At 43.8% G+C, this 16,491-nt stretch overlaps 1 protein-coding gene across 5 annotated transcripts in view; it reads left to right on the plus strand.

The window, feature by feature from the left end:
* The window catches only part of znf536 (zinc finger protein 536), a 255,016-nt gene that overhangs the window by 83,834 nt on the left and 154,691 nt on the right, over positions 1 to 16,491 (plus strand). For all 5 annotated transcript variants that reach the window (XM_072671541.1, XM_072671544.1, XM_072671543.1 and 2 more), the window contains one exon: positions 5,168 to 5,283. The gene's annotated coding sequence lies outside the window, so the exon portion shown is untranslated. The remainder of the gene's footprint in view (positions 1 to 5,167; positions 5,284 to 16,491) is intronic.

Here is a 16,491-nt window from a genome sequence, read left to right on the forward strand (position 1 = left end):
GACGACTGCTTTAGCCGGCCACGGTGAATAAATATGTAAATAATAAACCATCTAAATGTAAACTACTTCTAGAGGCTTTATGGCATATTAATTAGCATTTTTAATCAGCAACTGTTGATGAAGGCTAGGACAAAAGGAAACAGAGGGAGAGGGAGAGAGAGAATAGAGGGAGAAGGACAATCTTTGATGGAAGAGAGAGAGAGAGAGAGAGGGAGAGAGGGAGAGAGGGAGAAGGCGAAGAGAGGAGTTGAGGGGGAGGGGACGTGCATCTAAGAGACACCTATAGATTTATCAGCTTCTTAATTCTATTTAAACAAATAGTCCCGAAGCCTCGCATGGCGGTGAGGGGGACATGACTAGGATAATAAGCATCATGGAAGCTAATCAGATTTCTAAGAGGAATTGATTGTTGGTCTGGCTGAAGGAGCAGGAGAGGGGTTGACAATAAGCTGAAATTTAAGTGTTAATTTTTATGCTAATCCGCTGGCATCTCCGTGTGATGCAATTTGGTTTCCCCGCGCCGCAGATATGAAATTGTCCCGCTCACAGAGAAAATGTCAGCTTGCCAGACCCTGAAAGCTTGTAATTTATTAGGTATGTTTCTATTAGTATGTGTCACAGTTGTTAGCGAGCCGCTCTCTCGCTCTCTCTTTCTCTCCACCTCTCATATACACTCGCGCGCATGCACCCAGACACACTCACACACAGACGCACGCATGAAGGCACACACGCATGCACATGCACAATAGAATTCCATGTGTGTGCTTCTCCGCTCCTGGCCTTAAAGAGCGTTTCAGCTCAGTGGCTGGAGCACCAGGGCATTAATGTATTATCATATATCGGGTGGTCCTTGCCCTGTGGACAAAAGGCTATTTAATACAATTTAATGACATTCCCAAGCAGAAAAAAAAGGCGACAGGGGAGAAAAGAGGCCAGATTAAAATAGCATTGGTGTTTCTCATGGCTCTCCTATAGCTTAGCGTTGCAAGTGATCGAGTTAACCCTATGCTTTTAACTAAGGCAAATAGGCCTTCAAAGTACTTGGTGTACTTGGGGTACTGCATGTCCACACTGGACAGTACAAGTGATTAGTAGGTGGATTGGAAGCTCTCTGTGTGCTACCATGTTTTCTATCAGTACTTCAAACAGTCCTCATGCTACCTTTATTGTTGGATGCACTGTGTATATTTGACACATTCCGAATGGAATTCACATTGCTAAGAGCTGATATTGATCTGTTTAATCAAAGTAATGATAAAAGATGTTCAACTGTATTCCTGAAACTCTGTAATATCTTTTATTTAAAATTTTTAGGAATTGTTTGAGGACAACCACTCTAAGAAGTGCAGTTACTAAAGCAGAAGAGTAAAGAGAATAAATAACAACGAGTATTAAGCTGTTGCACCCTGTATGAAAGCCCACATATCAGTACTTCACTTAGAACTACAATATTGTCAAAATGAACAGTTTCATAGGTCCTAAAATAGAATCATGTGGGACTCCACAAGACGGTTACCAGATAATTTACAATAGTTATTGCTTTGGGTCCACTGGGTCAATGGTTTAAAGGGTTAGGAAAGAAGAAGTCTGTGAACAGTGTATTAAGATGTATGGTTGTAGGAAATCCCTGGTCAACTGGTGTAGAACCTTACCGTTCTTAAGAGGTTCTTTAGCTGTCAAACGAAATACTTGGCTGGCAGTTCAGTTAGAGAATGGGGGTTAATGACCCAAATAACTGCTACTGGTGGAGTGCTAAGGGTATAACGAAAATTCAGTTAGAAAAACTGAATTTGAGAAAAAATGTATATATGGAGAATTTAATATTTGAAAAGTATATATGGTATTAATGTATATTAATGTATCTTAATACAATGTTTAATTTTGCATATTATTACACCATGCAGGTGCTCACTGGCCATACTAAACTTGCCATCAATCCGGTCACTGTTTAGATGTACATACACAGGATAGACTGCAGTATGAGGTTGACTTTTTTGTTGGATGCACTGTGTTTTTCAGATTAGTAAAATGCACTTACTTTAAACAGAGCAGAGATTCATTCCAGTAAGTTTGTGGTAGTTTGTGGCACAAAATGTACAGAGCTCAGCTAATGTTCAGATAGCTCAGGTCAAATAAAGGATCAAACCTTACAAACCTTGTTTAGACTCACAGCTCATTTACCACACATAAAAAAAACACCTAGTGAGAGGTCAGTAGGTAAGCGACCGTGGTTCTGAGGCACTTCTCCAAAAATCCCCATTTTTAAGAGTGTAGAAAGACAGGAGATGTTGTTGCTAAGACGGATAAAGAGGATGCAACATGGGCTGTGGCACATAACCTGTCAGCGACAGGCGCGCTCCCCGAAGGCCATTAAGTGATCGATTTCCACTGTGACGCAGTGATGTCATCCATAAGAGACGCAAGGCGGGTGTGAGCGGGTGCGGGGTGACAGCCGCCGTCTTTGGTCATTGCAGCGGCTCTGACAGCCTGCTGTCGGCTTATACAGTGCTCAACTGGAATGTCTCTCTCTCTCTTTCTCTCTCTCTCTTTGTATATCTCTCTCTATCTCTGTTTTTTTGCATACACACCTTCCTTCTCCTCCCTCTGCTTCTGTTAGAGTAAGAAAGGCAGTGCGGGGCGGCCGCAGCAGCAGCGCTGCACGCTGGGCGTGCATTCAGTGTACTCTGTGTAAAAGGTTTGGATGCAATTCACATATAGGTCAATTAAATGCACCAACATCTGCTCTCCTCGAACCATTTGCATATAGTATTCATATGTTAATGATGTTCCTTGTTTGGTTCGGGTGCGCGAGAGTGTCTGTGTGTGTGTGTGTGTGCATGCATGTGTGTGCATACGAGTGTATGTGTGTGTGTGTTTGTGTGTTTGGCACTTCCTTCCCTCCTCCCTATGTCTTTGTGCTGAAAAAAATTAGATATATATATTTAAGAGATTCCAAAATGTGTTTTTGGATCCCGTACTGCTTTCGCGTGGTGACTCCAAACCGGATAGCGCTGTCCTATTTTTGTTTCCTCTCGGCCGCGACGCTCTCGCGCTTAAAGCAGGCGCGCTTCTCTGCGAGCAGACAGGCTTCTGGGCTTGTTCAGCTGCCACTGGCCCTGATTTTGAACAAGAATCCTCCTACTCGAGCACTGTGAAGGAAAGGCCTGCCTTTGGAAAGCAGCTTAATGCCTTATAAATCAATGATGACACAGATGGACCAGCGATAATCTATTTAGAATGCCTCACAGCAAATATTGTCGTACAGATGATTAGAGATTGAGCTATTTTAACTCGGCCTCCTCCACCCCTCTCAGCAAATCTTCTGCCTCTCTGGATGCTGTAAATTGGAGAGTTTTGCCTTCTCTCTCTCTCTCTCTCTCTCTCTCTCTCTCTCTCTCTCTCTCTCAGTCTCTCTTTCTCGCTCCCCCCCTCCTTCCCCTCCACGCTTGCCTTCCCTATCCCTTCTTCCTTTCCAAAACGCATCTCTATTTTTGAAGCGTGCGCTCACAGGAGGAATAGAGTGGTAAAGTGTACATGTTTTACAGTGCCATTTCTTTTTTTTCTTTTTTTTTTTATTCTGGCAGGCTTCAGTGGCGTGGCACGGAACAAAGGCAGTGGGAGCACGGGGCCCGAGCCAATGGGCTAATGACAAAATGCATGCTTCTTTAACCCAGTATTTGGGGAGGGGGGGGTGTAAAGGGGGGTGGGGGGCAAAATGGCAGCAAAAGCATGCTCTGCAAAAAAAATCAGACCAAAGGCCTGCTTTCTTCTCGCATCCACAGTCGGCGCGTCCCGATTTAGTACCAGGCCATAGAAGAGAGAGAGAACGAGGTAGAGAGAGAGAGAGAGAGAGAAGGAGAGAGATAGCTTTCTCTGTCATGCTGTTCTCTGGTTCACCTCCCTTTACTGAGAGGCCTAGAAAGAGCGAAAGGGAAGAGGAGCGAGAGAGAGAAGTTAGTGGAGGACGGGAGTAGAGAGAGAGAGAGAGAGAGAGAGAGAGAGAGTGTCAGACGTGAGAGAGGGAAGACCGAAAGGATGCAAAGCGAAAGAGAGAGAGGGAGGAAGGAGAGAGAGCAGAAAAGAAGGAGGAGGTGGAGGAAAAAGAGAGAATCAGGAGAAAGAGCGAGAGACATAGCGAGAGAGAAGGAGTGAGAAGAGAAAAATGGAAGAAAGGTAGATAGGAAGGAGGAGTGGGATAGGAGAGATAAAGAAGGGGAGGAAGAGTGGGAGAGAGAGAGAGAGAGAGACAGAAAAGGAGAAAGTGGGGAGGAGAGAGAGGAAGGTGAAAGAGTGACGTGGGGAGGGGAGACAGGGGTGAGAAAGAAGCGAGAGGTAGACAGAGAGAGAGAGAGAGAGAGAGAGAAAGAGAGAGAGAGAGAGAGAGAGAGAGAGAGAGAGGAAAGAGAAAGGGAAGAGAGGAAAGGGAGATCATGATGAGAGAGAGAGATAGAGAGAGAGAGAGAGAGGGGGGATGATGAGGGAGAAATAAAGAGAGAGAGAGAGAGAGAGAGAGAGAGAGAGAGAGAGAGAGAGTGAGAGAGAGAGAGGGGGGGATGATGAGGGAGAAATAAAGAGAGAGAGAGAGAGAGAGAGAGAGAGAGAGAGAGAGTGAGAGAGAGAGAGAGAGAGAGAGAGAGGGGGGATGATGAGGGAGGAAAAAAAGGGGGAAAGGAGAAAAAGAAGGAGGGATGTAGAGAGAGAGAATGAGGAGAGATAGGGAGGTAAGAGTGAAAGAGAGAGGGAGGGATTTAAAGAGAAACAAGGAGGTGGAGAGAGAGAGAGAGAGAGAGAGAGGGGGAGGCATTTAGAGAAAGAGGGAGAGAGAGAGAGAGAGAGAGGGAGGAGTGAGAAAATGAAGTGGAGGTTGTCAGATGTGGCAGCTGCTTGGAATCCTGATAAATATAAGCTCTTATTGATCGGCTGAAAATGAAAGATCCCAGAGTGGCGTGCAGTATTTAGCTTCTTGTCTGCCGCGCACGTCAGCGGTGGCCTTGCCTTTGCCGGGATAGATTTTCAGCGCCGCTCAGAGGCACGGCTTTGATTTCATCTTTAACCTTTTTCGGCTGCTTTTCCTTGACCTCTGCGCCACTGCCGTGATTCAGTGAATTTGTTACATTTGGCTTGACACCGCTCCCTCTCCCTCTCCCTCCCTCTCTCTCTCTGGCAGAGTGAAGACATCCCTCTGGTCATCGCGGCGGGCCGTACACACCCGGTGGTGGCGGGGGGAGCCACACTCTCTTCATCCTGACGGGCCCCAGACCAGTATGCAGTTAGAGTAATCAGGTAAGGAGCTCAGACTGTTCTTAGAGCAGTGTTCAACTCATATGAACCCAGACCACCCCCACCCCCTTTGGAGTGTATGAGAGCATGCGTGTGTGTGTGTGTGTGTGTTCAAGTTCAAGTTCAAGTGGGAGAGACAAAGAGAGAGAGAGAATCCCACTGTTTCAGTGTGTTCCTTTATGCATGTGTGTTTTGAACCCCTAATGCATGTCTGTTCTCACACACCAACGTGCATACACACATACACACTCACACACACACACACACACACACACACACTTCAATTTGATCTACAAACTGACATGATAGTGTTGAACCCTCCACCTTTTACAGATAATATAAAAAAAAAAAAAAGTTTGTGGACACCCATTCTAACAAATGCACACACACATACACATGCATAGCTTGTCTGTATGTAAAATGACACAATATGGACAAAAGTATTGGGACACCTGCTCATTCATTGTTTCCTCCAAAACATCAGGGGCAATAAAAATAAGAGCATATCCTGCTTTTGTTGGAGTAACTGTCTCTACTGTTCAGGGTTAGAATTAGACTACATTCTGCAACAAGGACATTAGTGAGGTCAGGGTGTTGGATGGACCACCACCCCACCTTATCCCCAACTCATCCTAAAAGTTTTGGTTGGAACACCATCAGGCATAGCTGGGGGGCTTTATACCCCTCTTGTCCATGCTTGGCATTAGGCATGGTCCCTATATATTCATTTTTAACTCCAGAGAAACCTGTTCTATTGGCAGTATTTCTCTATGGGGGGTAGACGAGCTGTGTGTGTGTGTGTGCATTTGCACATCTGTGTCAGCAATGGGTGTAACTTAAAGTAGCTTAGTACAGTCATTAGAAGAGGCGTCCACAAACTTTTAAAAACTGTGTTGATTTTGTTTGCAATGCTGATCCAGCTAGATTTACTCCCAGTTTCTACATTCAGGGATCCAGTATGTACACTAACAGTGTCCGATATCGGCATCAGCCGACAATTCCCGAATCAGTGCATCCGTAATAGAGTGAAGAGAAAATTGGAAATTGGGTCATTTCTCAGCACCAAGCCTTGCGTTTAAAGGGTCAAGTCCAGCCTTCGTATTCCATACAAACTCCACCAGATTATTTACTCACACTTAAACACAGGTCCTGACTGGAGATCAGCATGTCGGCAAAAGACGCTCCGCCCTTGCTGCTAGCCCACAGGCCTTAGAGCAGCCGGGCTCGGCTGGGCTGTATGATTAACGCTAACTGATCCCAAAGACTGATCCCTCGCTCACATCTCTAAGTACATTTAGCCTGGCACATTCAGTGCTGGCCAGTTGTAATCTTTATCTGTCACATGGCTCCTAAAAAAGGAGGTATAAATGACATATAAAACCTGCCACTAAATCACCTGCCTCACCATACACTCTTCAGTTAATCCCTGGGCTAGAGCCTTCGCCCGCCCGGCTCAATCACAGCTAGGATGATTTTATTTTAATTTAATGTGGAGATCTTTAATATATTTAAAGGCATACGAAGGGACGTCTCTATTCTCTTAACTTTCGACGGGAACAGCCGTCGGGTTGCGGGAATGCTAATGCACGGATTCGACACGTGAGCGAAATAAATGAAGAAATAAAATAAAAATAAAATGTACATTAAGAATTTACACCGTCTTCTTCTTTTTTCCCGTTTCGGAGGTGTCGAGACATGATAAATAAAGGATAAAAAAGAGAGTGTGGGTAAAAGAATCCTTGGATAAAAATCCACCCCCCCCTCCTTCCCTTTTCCTTATCTGCAGAACAATACTCCCTTACTCTTTTAGATGGATGATAAATTCCCTGAGAGGGAGGCTGCAACAGCTGTTGGCAGACAGGGGCAGATATGAGAATAGCAGCATAGGATGAGCGAGCATTAAAAATTAATACGCTATTTAGCCTAGGTGTATTTTAGGTATTTGACATTTTCATGTCCGGGACGGACTAAATTTATTCATAGTGCAAAAGGGGGAGAGAGAGAGAGAGAGATAGAAAGAGAGAGGGAGAGAGTAAGGGAATAAGAGAGAGAGAGAGAGAGAGAGAGAGAGAGGGAGAAAAAAATAAATAAATAACGGGAGATTTCAGCAGGGGTGGTGGGAGAGCAGTAAGTGAAGGCCATTCTCTTTTTATGGTCAGCCTTTGCTTCAGTAATGATACGTGGTAATGCTGGGAGACTGAAGCTCATTATGGTGCAGTAGTAATTAGCACGCAGCACAGAGGAACCCATTGGCTGCTTAAGCCTCTGCGTAAGGTTCCTCGCTTGCTTGGGTTTAGGTTTGTGTTTGGACACGGTTCTTTCCCTCCACTGTTATTGTTTTGCTCTTTTTTTTTTTTTGGGGGGGGGGGGGGGGTGTTTAAGTGGTAGGATGGACAGTTTTTGTGTGTTTGAGGGAGTGTTGTGAGTGTGTGTGTGTGTAAGGAGAGGAAGAGAGAGAGGGAGAGGGAGAGAGATACATAGGCCAGACAGCAAGAGTGGAAATCCCAGCTTCTTCAGTGATTAATTACTAATGCTCCCTCAGAACATCTCCCTATCCCTCACTATCTAATCACACTGAAATCTAAGACATGTCCTAAGAGGAGGACTCTCTCTCTCTCTTCCGCACTCTCTCTCTCTCTCTCTTTCACTCTCGCTCTAACTCTTGCTCTCTCACTCTCTCTGTCACTCTCCCTCTCTCTCCTGCTATAATTCTTGCCCTCTCTCTCTATCTTCCTGTCCCTCTCTCCCTCTAATTCTTATCAGATACTTTAATATCAAGCACTTAGTCTCTCTCTCTCTCTCTCTCTCTCTCTCTCTCTCTCTCTCTCTCTCTCTCTCTCTCTCTGTTTCATTCTCTATCTCTGCACAGCTCTCTCTCTCTTCCTCTCTCTCTCTCTCTCTCTCTCTCTCTCTCTATCTCTCTCTCTGTTTCATTCTCTATCTCTGCACAGCTCTCTCTCTCTTCCTCTCTCTCTCTCTCTCTCTCTCTCTCTCTCTCTCTCTCTCGCTCCCTCTCTCTCTCTGTTTCATTCTCTATCTCTGCACAACTCTCTCTCTCTCTCACTCTTTCTTCAATCCTTCACTCTTTCTTCTCTGTCCTCTCTTTCTCCATCTTTCTCTTCCTCTCCTCTCTCTCATTTTTGCTCTCTCTATCTTTATCTTCCTGTCTCTCTGTCTCTCCCTCTCTCCCTCTCTCCCTCTCTCTATCCAACCCTTCTTAGACGCTCAGGCCCTGTTTACACCTGGTCACTTCATGCCATGTCTTGAGTATCAGGACTATATCTGGATGAGGCCAAGCCACATAAAAATGCAAGTGTAAAAACACCCAGGATGCATTTAAACCAGATACAAATCCCATCACCCAGACCACTTTGGGAGGTGGTCCGAGACGCGTTCGACAACTGTAACTCCTCCCAGTACAACCTAAACCCCTCCCAGTACAACTGACTACCAAGTGTAAATGCATGTGGCTAAAATCTTGCTGATATACAATCTAAATACTAGTCACATGAAGTGACCAGGTGTAAACGTCTCTCCATCTCTCAATTCTCTCTCTCTTGCCTCTCCCAGTGCACCTCACACTGCTTCACTCTAATCCACATTCCCTCTGCTCCTCACCAACCTCCGTCTCCCTGCTTTTCTCAGTGTTACATATATATATACATATATATATATATATATATATATACATACATACATACACGCCAATCCCCCTGGGTAATATTTAGCGATGGCATGTTTAACACCATAGCCTCCCAGTCACAGCTCCTCACATCATCCTTAAAGGCAGAGAGTGGAGATGTGCTGGTGAGCATGTTGTGTGCAGCTTCATCTCTAAAGAGGCTTTTATTTAACAGTTATAGTTATTACACACAGGATCACAAAAAAACTCAAGGCTCGGATAATTTCCACAGATATCTCTGACTACAAAGAAGCACGGAAATCAAAGCCATGCTGCCATTTAAAGAGAGAGAGGGGGGAGAGAGGGAGAGAGGGCGAGAGAGAGAGAGAGAGAGAGAGAGAGAGAGAGAGGGAGAGAGAGAGAGAGAGTTTTTAAATGATGATGGGAACAGCAACATGCCGAGCTGAAGTTAGCAGGCACTCCTGACAGGTAGACAGGACAGAAGAATTGACGGGACGGATTGCGTTCTCTCCTGAGACCCTCCGCAAGCCACGCAGGAGACCACAAACACACGCACATACACACACACGCACACACACATAGCATGTTTTACACCAGCTCCCTATCACACAGAACACTCTGTTCAAAAGCTTCAGCTTATTTACTGTATTGAAGTGGATGATTTGACAGCGTTTCATTTGTGTGTGTGTGTGTATGTATGGAGTTGTACAGAGGTGTGTTTGTTTGATGTGTTTAATGCAGTGTGCTTGCATACTCACTGTCACTGTGTATGTACCTCTTCCTCTGCAAGCTTCTAGTTTCTTAGTCTACGATTAGGTTTAGGTTTAGAGCTAGGCTTAAAAACTAATTATTGTTATTTTTATTGATATTTTTGTATTATTATATATGTATGTATATATAAGAGAATATTATGATATGCTATGTACATGTAACACTTCAAAATGCATCACGCTGAAGCCACACTGTTCTGAAATTAAAGGAACTATATTATCCTTTTTTTTTTTATTTAAAAGTGAACAACATTAAAGCAGTGCATAAACACAGTTAACCGTTCCCTCTCCAGTCCATTTCAGCCATTTATAGAAATGAAGCTTCAAAACCGGCCCATTTTCAATTCAACATATTTGTTATGGCAGAAAAATGTATTTACATAGACACCTATTCAGCCAATAGCAGTTATAGCAGGCCCACAAAAGGAGTTGAAAGGTGGTATAAGTTAAAAGGAGAGTTTTAGTTTAGTCTGTGTTTTTGAGTGAGGCACAATACAGAGCAGCCAATCAGAAAAGAGATCATTTGCATATATTAAAAAAATGATTTAAAAAAGAGCCCCTTTGAGACATGCATGGTAGCCCGGAATCCTTCCGGACATTATCCAGAGGAGCTTTAGATGTGAACGCAAATGTCTGAATGAGTTGCACCGTACGTCACACACACTTTATCCTGCTGGTCCCCTAATACAAAGTCTGGGTAGTGTTGAGTGAGCCCACATGTGTATAGAGCAGGCGATATTGTGGGGAATCCACAGTGGCTCATGCCGTACCTCATGCATGCGCAACATAGGCTTTGCCTTTTGCCACAATGTACCACACGGCACTTTTCTGTAGTGCGAGCGAGTCTGATGTAGAAAGTCTCCGGCTGTTTGCTAGCTTTTGTGAAGACCTGATACTTCAGACATCTGTGAAAACAGCTTAAGAGAAAAACAGAGGCTATACAATATATGGAGTGTTTATGTAGACGTGAATGATTGTTGTCATACATAGAAATGTCACAAGTAATGCTAGAAAAGGAAGATATGAGTTCCTTGATCATTATATTTTCCTTTTTTTTCTTTCACAGCATGGATAATACACTTTTTACATGTAGTTACACATAGATCTTACATTCATGAATATGAAAATATTAATATATATATGTATTGATATTTTTGGTATCAATTATTTTTAAAACAGTATGGATTTTTGGTAAATTTTGTGAATTTCCCCACTGCGGGACTAATAAAGGACTATCTTAAATAGTTCACATGCCTAAAATTGGATAAATAAAAATCTCGTCTCAATCATCTTGCTTACAGTATCGTGAAATATCGCAACCCCCGCCATCATGAGCCTTGTATTGTGACACCAGATTCTTGCCAGTGCTCATGGATACTCAGTATTCATGGATGTATGAATGACCCTATGTCCTGACATTGTATCATAACAAGTGTATAAGTGAGTTTGCATGTGTGTGTGTGTGTCAGAGTCAGAGAGCTTTAGCATGGGTGCAGTTTCTTTCCCCTGGTGGCTGGGCTGCTGGAGTGTCGGAGTGCTGGAGTGAATGTGCCTTTGAGGCCATATCCAAGCAGATTAGCGTCTCTCCTTATCATTCAAATCAAGCCCGCGCTCCCTTTGAAAAACATATTGTACACATCCCCTCCGTCCGTCCCCTCCGTCGCCCCTGACGACAGTCTGCGGCCACGATGGCTGCCTCTTCAGAGGAGCCTCCGGAGTCCCTGACAGATAGCAGGTCTGCTGGATGAGGGAGAGCGAGAGAGAGAGAGAGAGAGAGAGAGAGAGAGAGAGATTGTTAAGGGACAGCAGAGGGAGGATTTGTCCCAAACCCTCTTTCTCCCCTCCACATCATCTGTGTGTGACAGCAGCCGGGTAATTGATATATGGACCTGGCCGTCTCTTCCTGCCGTCCATGTTAAGGTCAACTTATCTACATATCACCCCTGATTTCTCCACTCCTATTATTTTCGCTCTCCAGATATTGACGGGCTGGTGCGAATTACGCATTGAGGAGGTGGAAAGGGAACAAGGGGAAAAAAGGGAGAGAAACGTGAGAGAGAAGAGTGCCTTTATTCCCGAGCCTAACCCTTGCCTGTTATCAAAGTAACTTCCAGCTTATTAGCGACAAAGGGCCTTTTTCTCCACCCCCCCCCCTCCACTACCACCCCCCACACCCCCTTCCTCCTTTGTGCAGGCCATGTTCGCCAGCGCTTCCTGAATTAAACTGCTGGCTTCCTGTTCTTTTATATGCATGGCCACATCTGGGGGAGCTTGCTCGCAGCCCCGCTGCTTAATAACAATCACCTTCCCTTTCACTCGCCCCTGATTGTTTCTAATTCACTCTGACAGATAGTGGCTGACAAGCCGCCCGCGCCTCCTCCCTCCGTGACCCCGGCTCACTCACCGCACTTATACCGCCTGTCATTTTTAATATTTGATTTTCGGTTTTAAAGTTATGCGCTTTGGCCCGATGATGAAATCAGTGTTTAAAAATCCGAACGGCAAAATGGAGCCCTCACGTTTTTTTTTTCTCCTCTCTCTCTCTCTCCTTCACATTCCGTCGCCCGCTGCGCTCCTACACCTCACTTTTCTCTCGTCTTTTTTGGAAGCAAATGGAAAAAGATTAGGGGTTTAAACTTCAAAAAAGTAACGAGTCTTGCTGCCTTAAAGAGCTCATATCATAGAAAAATCTGCATATTCTGCTTGTTTAAATTAAAGAGCTATTTTGAGGTCGTATGTGAAAACTTATATCCATACCATACTGTTCCCTATTTAGTTTACACAGAGTCCATTTAGGAAAACTGAGCCGTGTGTATTCAAATAGTTGTTTTTGTGATGTTACAAAAATCTATATTTCAATTAAACTTACTAAAGTTTAGCCCACGCGTTTATTCTATAATGGGTTTCAGCCCAGACTGCTTTTTGAATGAGGCTCAATACCAGGCACCCGGTCAGAGCACAGATCATTTAATTCTATACATACTATATACTACATAAGGCACAGTACTAAAAACAGCCTCTATAAGTCTGTCACCACACATTCACTAAACACAGAATAGCCATAACATTAAAACCACTGACAGGTGACGTGATTATTAGTCCTGATTATCTGGTTACAATGGCACCTGTCAGGAGGTGGGATTTAAGGATATGAGCTACTGGACAAGACCTCCAAAACATCAAGAAGGTCCTGGTCCTGGTATGCAGTGGTCAGTACCTACCAAAAGTGCTCCAGGGAAAGGCAACCGTTGATCCGGTGACAGTGTCATGGGGGTCCAAGGATCATTGATGCAATCCATGGATGTCTTGCCTTACAAATTACAGGAGTTAAAAAGATCCGGTGCCAACGTCTTGGTGCCAGATACCACAAGACATCACCAGAGGTCTCGTGGAGTCTGTTCCTCGACAGGTCAGCATGAGAGTGGACCTTTAATGTTGTGGCTGATCGGTGTGGAAGTGGAAGTTAGAGGGAAAAAATGAAAACCTGTAACTTCAGCAGAAAATAAGTTAGCGTATCGAGCATCAGATAGCCACAGTGTGTGCCTTACTTTACCTTTTTAGGTTGAAAAGCCCTAATTGTTGTTTACGATAAACAAAAATGGTTCAAATGTCATGTTGAATTTTTATTTTTTCTCAGAAAACTCAGAAAATGTCTCCCAGCGACATTTAGTTTCAGAGATCATAACAGGGTCTCAAGCACAGCTACTCCAGATGTTGCATTCTGGGACCCTCCTCCCACCCAGCCCCCCACAATACAGCGAGAGTAAGACTGACCACGGTCAGGGCAAACATTTTATTCAGCAATTATTTAACAATGGCCACAGGCACACACAGGTTTATGAGTTTCCATCTGCCCGCTCTCAATTGATCCCCATTATAGTCGCACAAACATGCATAATATGTATATCAGGTATAGGCCCCGGCGCCGGATCGTTGAAGGTACGGATGGATACATCGACAGGTAGATGGATAGCATATTGTGAGAAATCCATTCGCTTATTCAATAAAAGCGCAACCCAGGTTTGACTGAAAATATGCAATTTAGTTAGTCAATTCGGTGATGGCTTCTTAAGTGCTGTGTTACGAGACTTGCTAATGCAATTTAATTTCTTTGTGAAGTCTACAGTGAGTAGTAAAGCAGGAGGGGAAGAAATAAAGACAGGAGGGAGAGGAACAAAGAGAGACAAAGTGACGAATACTGCATTAGAAATACCCTTCTGTCTCAGAACAGTTTTATTGTGTCTTGAGATCTTAGATTTGAGAGTTCTACAGCTTGAATAGATATTCCACCCAAACATCCAATACAATCCGATAAAGTCATTAACCTTAAAAACCTTGGGAATAAGGGATTCTAAATGGCCCTTTCTTTGGACGTACAGTTCTAGGTAACATCCTTTAGCTGGTGTAGAACCTTAGAAGTTCAAAAAAAGGTTCTTAACACTTACACATGTAAAAAGGTCAAATTTTAAGAGATGGACAGGGTTCTCTTCATCAAATCACTTTATAGTACCCTCAGGGGTATGTGTTCAGTCTGTTCAGTTATCATTGCATCATTAACATGCTTATTAATATGTTTATATTATCCCAAGCTATGCTCCTTTGCCATCAGCAGCCGGATTCAGAGAGAGCACAATTAGCCGTGCTCTCTCCTGGCGAGTAAATGACGCTCTCTCCCCTCATCACTCTTAAAGCGATGTTGGCTGGCACAGGCGTCTGTTAGCTGGTGTGGTGGAGCTGGGGACCCAGCTCTTTCCTCTGAGTGCGTTGACTGCCTTGTGATGCCGCATTGGCAGCAGTTCGCATGTATTGGCATTTCTCCTGTTTTAGAAGAGGCATGTCTTAGGTCCTTATCCTCACACTGTTGGGAGGATTGCTTGTGCTAGGGGGAGTTATGGACGGCTTTTTGTTGTATAAATTAAAATTTTATAAAGAAAATAGGAGTGTGAGGAACCTTTACATCGTCTTCATTAAACCTATAAAAGGTCCTCACACTGAAAATGGCACCAGAAATGATTCTTTCGTGGCACCACCTGTAGAACCCTTTGTAGAACCCTCATTTTTAAGAGTGTAGTTTAGCTTTAAAGCTCAGTTAGTGCACAGCAGGACCTGAATCACCTTTACTGTGCCTCCGTAGCACAGCACAGTCCAGGCTAGTGTTTCGGACATACTGTAACTCTCAAAGGCTGCTTAACTTCTACTCTACTACTCTGCAGCCATACCACCTCACTCCCTCCTCCTGAACCCATGCCGCTGCAGACATTGCAGAGCTCCACGCGTTCTTACTATTGTTCAAACGCAAATCAACAGAAATGTATTTTTGTCTCACAACAGTCAAAACACCCACACTGACTGAGTGTGTGTTTGTGTGGGAATGCACATACAAGTGAATGCACCCTTCCTCTCCATCAATAGCTTTAAGATTCAAACTAAACTAACGTGATAACAGCGAAGCAACCCACCCACCATAAAAGCCTTGCGTCGTTCCGGGACGCCACAGAGCCCTGGGCGAGCCTGAGTCCAATATTTCATTTTTTTTCCCCTCCTTTTTTTTCCTCTTTTTTTTTTTCCAAACGACAAAAACAGAACTAATTGGAGTACCACTGCATGTTTTCACTAAAGGCACAATTTAATTACATTTGAACTGGGAACGAGTATTTTGGGAACATGGTATGTTCATTCAAATAAATGGAGCGAACGAAAAGCAATATTTGTTTTGCTTTGATTAGCAAATCGGCAGGGTAATTTGTTAAGAGAGGGACAGAAAATCTCTGCCTGGAACCCGAACTCAGGTTTGCTTTTTTGGCCAAGAAGCAAGTCCTGAAGGTGCAGTCACACACTCACACACACTCACACACATATATGCACACTCATACACGCTGCTCCTCGGAGCGTTTAGACTTTGTCGAAAATCTTAATGAACTCTGGCCCGAAGGCCTGCGAGGCTGGGCCGCATTAGGCTGCCTGTAACCTCTCCTGGCCTTTGGTGGCAGTGCTGATAAATACTTTATTAATAACTTTCTAAATAATGTAAAGAGTATTGTTGTCTCTGAGGTTGTATTAATAAACATGAATGAATTTATTTGACTTTAACAAAGCATGATTAATGCACATTAGGCCGTGGATTGCTCATTCTAGCGGCTGGTTTCCCCTCATCCCCACCCTTAAATAGGAAAGAAAAAACACCCATCACCATTAAATATTTATGGCATAATATTAATGGTTTTGTAAAGAAAATATCAAGTTATTAATCCTCTGATTAACAACTGATTAACCTTTTTATTAAACACGTGATCCGTGCATCGTCGATTCAGGATATGTCGCCCAAGTGTGCTGTGGAATAATTATTTTTGGTGTCTTTTTTAATTGCAGAAATTGCACGGCTGAACTGCTTTTCGGCTTTCATTTTTTCTTTCTTTCTTTTTCTTTTTTTTTTTCTTTTTCTTATACATGCCCAGGAAGACACACATACACATACACACACACACACACACACACACACACACACATTCACGCACAACCTCAAACCCAGCATCAGATTTGCTGTCTTAGTAAAGCAACGCAGCACATCTTAAAACAAAAAAGGCCTAAAAATAGTGGGAGATTTTTGAAGACAATGGGGTTTAACTCATATATCCGTTGATTCCTCTGTTATTGGCAAGGGTAGGAAAAGTAGAGAGTACACACACCGCTGATGGACAAGCGCTCACACGCTCTGGTTTTGTCTCTGCTCATCTCTCTGCTATTGTGTGTATTTTTAGGCCTCGTCGGAGTCCGTTCAAACACAATTATGCTTATGTT

The sequence above is a fragment of the Salminus brasiliensis genome, chromosome 25, assembly GCF_030463535.1.
Source record: "Salminus brasiliensis chromosome 25, fSalBra1.hap2, whole genome shotgun sequence".
In the NCBI taxonomy this organism is placed as follows: Eukaryota; Metazoa; Chordata; class Actinopteri; order Characiformes; family Bryconidae; genus Salminus; species Salminus brasiliensis.